The sequence below is a fragment of the Carettochelys insculpta genome, chromosome 9, assembly GCF_033958435.1.
Source record: "Carettochelys insculpta isolate YL-2023 chromosome 9, ASM3395843v1, whole genome shotgun sequence".
Classification (NCBI taxonomy): Eukaryota; Metazoa; Chordata; order Testudines; family Carettochelyidae; genus Carettochelys; species Carettochelys insculpta.
Genome location: NC_134145.1, coordinates 60,804,341 through 60,810,340, shown reverse-complemented (window position 1 = coordinate 60,810,340; position 6,000 = coordinate 60,804,341).

The following is a 6,000-nucleotide window of genomic DNA, read 5'->3' as shown; positions in this document are numbered from 1 at the left end:
TTAGGCTCATTAGAACCTAAAATCCTTAAGGCTTCTGTCTACTTTCTTCCCTCTGCCCCAGAAAGCTGCTTCTCCTTTTCTGCCTCACAGAGAATAATGCATGTTCTTTGACCCACAGCATCTCAGTGGTCGCTTCCCCTGCTTCCTGCCAGCTGCCTTGCTCTCAAAAGCAGCTGGCAGCAGCTCCAGCTCAGTACTGTAAGCAGCTGAGAGGCAGTTGAAGAGGAAGAGAGAGGAATTGCTGTGGCAACTGAGAGAAACGGAGGAGAAGCAGGCAGGGAAAGGAGGGAAGGATGTGGCAGCTGAGTTCCTGCCAAGAGAAAGAAACAGCCGTGTTTTAAATAGCTGCCCACTGCTGCCCCATGGTGCTGAAACATTAGCTGGAACACCAGTTACCCAGGACCATCCTGGCCATGTTAGGACAGGTTGATGGTCTGGGTTTAATCAGCTTACTCTTCTAAAATTTTGAACAGGAGTTCCAGAACTAGCCAATTGTTGGAAGACCATAATGGCCACACTGGGTTAGACCAGTAACAAAGAGGAAGCCGTGCTAGTCTATACACTATCAAAACAAAAAGCAGTCAAGTAGCACTTCAAAGACTAGCAAAATGGTTTATTAGGTGAGATTTCATGGGTCCGTCCCACGAAAGCTCGCCTAATAAACCATGTTGCTAGTCTTTAAAGTGCTACTTGACTGCTCTTTGTTTTGGGTTAGACCAGTGTTTCGTCTAACCCCTTATCCTGTCTTCCAACTATGGCCAACGCCAGATGCCTCAGAGGGAATGAGCAGAACATGCCAACCACTGCGTGATGCATCATGCCTTGTTTCCCAGTCTCAGTAGCTAGCTGTCAGAAACAATGATGGGGTTGGTCATGTCTAGTGGTCAGAGTCAGAGATCAGGATCAGCAGGCCGGAGCAAGGTTGGAGTGAAGCCAGAGTGGAAAACAAAACTGGAGCGAGAGTAAGGCTGCAGCAAGCTAAGGCTTGAAGAATCTGTTGCCAATATCATAGAATCCTAGGGCTGGAAGGGACCTCAGGAGGTCATCTAGTCCAGCCCCCAGCTTCAAGCAGGATCAACCCCCTCTCTGTCATCCCACCCAGGACCCTGTCAAGCCAAGACTTAAAAACCTTGAGGGATGGAGAATCCACCACCTCTCCAGGCAATGCATTGCAGTGCTTCACCACCCTCCTGGTGAAGCAGTTTTCCTAACATCCAACCTACACTTCTCCAGCCGTTTCTACACATGCCACTTGCTCTGAAAGTGGCATGCTAATAAATGGCCCGAAATATGCTAATGAGGTGCAGATGCAAATTCCCCGTGCCTCATTAGCATAAGGTCACGTGATCTGGAGTCCGGAAGACGTTTTTCCGGACTCCAAAACAATGTGTAGAAGCGTGGCCCCTGGGGGGTGGTCTTCTGGAAGGAAGTCCTTCTTCCAGAGGCCCCTTCTCCCTGAAAATTTTCAGGCTGTTTAATAGCAAACGGCCTCCCTCTTTAACTTCAGACCACTTCTCCTTGTTCTGCCATCTGACATCACTGAGAACAGTTTCTCACCCTCCTCTTTAGAGCTCCCCTTCAGGAAGTTGAAGGCTGAATGCCAGACAGGAAAGATTCCCAAGCCCGACAGTAGCACCAGAGTAAGATGATATTCCTCTGACAAGCTTTATCTACCTGCTCTGAAAGCACAGGTCCTAGCGCAGATCCTCAGGGGACACCACTATTTTCTACCACAGACAGTAGGTTATGTAGGCAAGGGCAGGTCCTGCCCGCACTCTGCCCAGCTGAGAAGGCTGAGGCAGCATGACTGCCTGGCTGTCTGGAAAGGCTGGAGCTGTGGCATGGCTGCACGCCTGCTCCCAGGGCCGGAGCCAGAGCCACATGGCTACCTGACTCCTCCAGAGACCAAACCAGAGCTAGTGCTGCTGGAGCAGAGGCTGGGGGCGCGTGGCTACCTGGATGCTTTGGGGGCTGGAGAGGTGTTGCAGCTGCATGGTTGCTCCAGTTGCTTGCTCCAGTGGCCTGGTGTGGTGGGGAAGACAGGCTGCTCAGCCGTTCTGGGGACTGGGTGTGGGGGAGCTATACCTCCATACCCTTAGGCTCCCCACTCCCCGCGCTTCATTTAAAAACTCCTCTATGCCCTTTTTTTTTTACATTCTATGCCAGTGATCATCAGCTCTTTATCCCCACAATGACTAACAGAGTAGCAGAAATCAGAATTAACTATTTCCCACTTACCTAGTTTTAAGCCTGAGAATCTTGTGCTTGGCACTTGACATAGTATTTAGTGCAGTATAAACAAATAAAGACAATGAGAAAATATAATAAGCTCCATGATGGCAAAAATACTAAAGCTGACTTTGCAGGCTTGATGGTAGCAAAATACAGAGGTACGTGGCAAATAAAGGTGTCCTAGAAGTCAGAGACACCAGGTTTCCGTACTCATCAGCTCAGCGGTTCTGAGTTGGAAATTTACTCTGCCAAATAATGCAAGATGGATTTATGCAGGCATACATTTATAGTAATGCAAGCTCCACTGGCAGAATTCCCTGCAGCAGGACAGGCCCCTTAGCTGATGTAGTACATTAGCATTAAGTTTATCAGTGAACCCACAGACGCTGATTATAATAGGGCTTGAATCCTCATCAAATTTAGATACAACTCTGAAGAGACCCATATATCTTTTGCCACTGAATACAACAGTTCCACATCTTGAAGCAGAAAATGAATACACAATCCTGTATTGAAAAGATAAAGCTTCAGACCATCCTCCCTGGAAGAGATTTGACATCTTGGGGCAACCATTCCTCAGGGGAGAGAGCTGAAACCTTTATGGGTGGACCTTACCCTACTACCAAGATCTGAGATTTCTGGAACATTTACAGGGCCTGACGCTGATCTCACTTTGTTGTTTTTACAGTCGGATAATTCTAGCCACTTCCATGGACTTCCTGGTTGCACTGGAGTAACTGAAGCCACTTTCAGCCTCTGAAGACATCAGGGTGAGTCCCGTGTTCTCCTTGCCCATGTGACTGAGATCTGATGTCTCCAGAGGGAAAACTTTCTTTGAACTGGGATGGAGGATAACATGCAAACTGATTTTAAAAACCCCAGTGCTATAGAAGGTTAAATATTAAAGAACCAAATCCCAGTTCAAACTGCTGCTGTTCCCTTCATGTCATGCCAACTGCCTCCAGGATACACATGCTGACAGAACTTCTACCTCACAAAAGAAGCTTCAGTGTACTTTTTATTTTTTGAATTCAGGCTGTCAGCTCCAGAATAGGAAGTCAGGAAACAGAACAGAGGTAATAAGGGATTGCTCCTTCTCTCACTGACGTCAACGGCAATTGATTTCGGTTATGCACTAACGAGTCCTAACAAAGCTTGATGTACCTCCAACTTATAGCATCAAAAGTCTTGTTCCTCCCCTGCCACCTTCCATTCCTAAGAAAGTATTTTCATAGCATGGCTTCTCCATCAAGGTTTTGTTTTAACCTCCAAATATTAGTAAGTCTAAAATACTTATGCCACAGACTTATCCCCTAGTGTAATTTTAGCAAAAGTATAGTTTTCACTAATGGACAGTGCAAGATCTTCAGGCTAAACTCTGGTTTGATTTCTTCAGAATTTCTCTCTCTCTCTCTCACACACACACACACAGACACATTTCTGTAGCACTCAGCTGTTTCTCATTGCATTTTCCCCCTTTCCAACCTTTCATGTCCCACTACATTAAAGCAATAGTGTCCTTGCTGGGATGCAAAAGCAGACACTAGTCTAGAAAACGCTAACTTGTGATAACTTGTTCTCTCTACACTTCGATCTCCTGTTTCATTAGCCCACAGCTACATGTCCCAGCAATGTGAGGGGTGCCCAAACTTCCACATCGGTGGGAAAGGCAGCAATTATTCAGGGGAAGAGAGGTGTGATGTAGATCATCAGTCTGAGAAGACGATGGGATATAGTCTTGCTTAGAAAACAAGAACGAGCCTTGTGGCTCATCTAGTCTGTCCTCCTTGCATCACTGTTTAACAGCCTAGAGAAAAGTGATGTGTTAGACCCATAAGGTCTTGGAGCCTGCTTCTTTGAGAGATCACCTCTTTCTCCCTGAACAGTGCTGTACCAGTGAAGGGTCTGCAGCTGGAGTGTCCTTAGTTTAAAGGGGAAGGAACGGCCAACCTGGAAGTTCCATTTCCTGTGGATTCATCCCCTTCCCATCCTTCTCGTCTGAAATAGCCCAGTGGTCACAGCATGAGGCTTGTTAACACAGGGTTGTGAGTGCAATCCTTGAGGGAGCCTTTCAAGGGAGTAGGGTAGATTTGACAAAAAAAAAAAAAAGTCAGGGTCCTGCTGTGAGTTCAGGGGATTGGACTCGATGACCTCTCGAGGTCCCTTCCAACTCTATGAGGTACGTATGTACATATGTTGGGCTTTAGAGCAGCCTGCACCCCTAAGATACTGGGGAAGAAGAAGCTGCAGTGAATGGCTGGTATTGTGGGGTGCCTGTGGGATAACACCATTTTCTGGCAGGTCACTCACTCCTCAAGCTTGACGGCAAGGGGTATCAGGCACATGATGATGCTTGCCAGTGCACCTGTGTTTCCTCAGCTGCCTCTTACTTGGCCTTAAGGACCCTGGGCCCTAGACGAGAGAAAGAGACCCAATGGGAAGTGCAGGTGACAGCTGTCAGAGACCACAGGATTGGTCCCTGCTGAAGGCAGGAAGCTGCAAGAAGTGTTCGCTGACTGGGGTCCCCAAGCCAGAGGGCCAGGGCTGGAAAGATCAGAAGGCCAGTGAGCAGCAGAGAAAGTTGCCTGTGGATGTTTAAGATGGGAAGCTCAAGGGGAAGGCTGGTGGGTGGGAGGTGACTCACTCACATCTTCATGCTGAAGACCAGGCGCCAGAGGAACAGGGAAAGGATGAGGGCGAGCGAAGGAGGCTTTCCTGGTGAGGCTGATCTCCCAGCAGAGGGCGTACAGGGTTCTCCCTGAGAAAAGCCTGCTTCCATTCTAGCTAGAAGGGCTGGGGCAGCTTTCCTACCCCAAATCTCACAAAAATAGACCTCAGGCCTGTATGGTCTTCATCCCCACTTCTATTGGGCCCAACTTGCCCTCACAGAGGGTCTGTCTTCCTACTCTCCCAGCACCTCTTGATGGCATGTTGGTATTTTCCCTGCTGGGTCAGGCCCCTCCGTGGCCCTTCTTACTCCCTGTAGTGTTTGTGGAAATCTGCCAACCACCTGCAGCCGTCTCCCCCCGTTATAAGGCTCTGGTGACTTCCCTGAAGCCCAGCTAGGCAATAAGTAACTAATCCAGATTCATTGGTCCCCACTCCCTTCTAAAGGAGCCAGTCATCCTGTGATTATCCCACACTGGATTTGACAGATTAGATTAGATTGACAGATTAGATACTAGATTTTTAAACTACATCAAAGGTATCTTGATGCCTTTTTATGGATATAAAATAAGCAGCACTCAACAGTGTATACAACCTTCACATTAGAGGAGATGCAGGTCTGTTTAGTTTGATGGACATGTTACTTCCTTCTAGTTTTGCATCATTTCAGCTCACCTTGAAAGTGAAACAGTGTCAGGATGGAAAAAAGGAATCTCATCAGAAACAATTAGCTTGATTTTAAGCCCAGGGGACTTGCTTCTGTTTTATTTCTCTCCTTTCAATATGGACTGCCTTCCTGATGGAATGTTGCTGCTCCTACCTTTTAAAGTAAAGCTTCCAGCCTCCAGCAGCCTTCACAATAGATCAGTAAAATCCTCCCCATTCAATAAGTGAAGAAATACCTATCTCATACAGCTGGAAGGGACCTTCAGAAGTCATTGAGTCCAGCCCCCTGCTCTCACAGCAGGACCTATCATCATCCCTCAGCCTTTTTTTTTTTGCCCCAAATGCTTAAATGCTCCCTCATGGATTGAGCTCACAACGCTGGACTTAGCAGGCCAATGCTGAAACCACTGAGCTATCCCTCCCACCTTGTTAAAA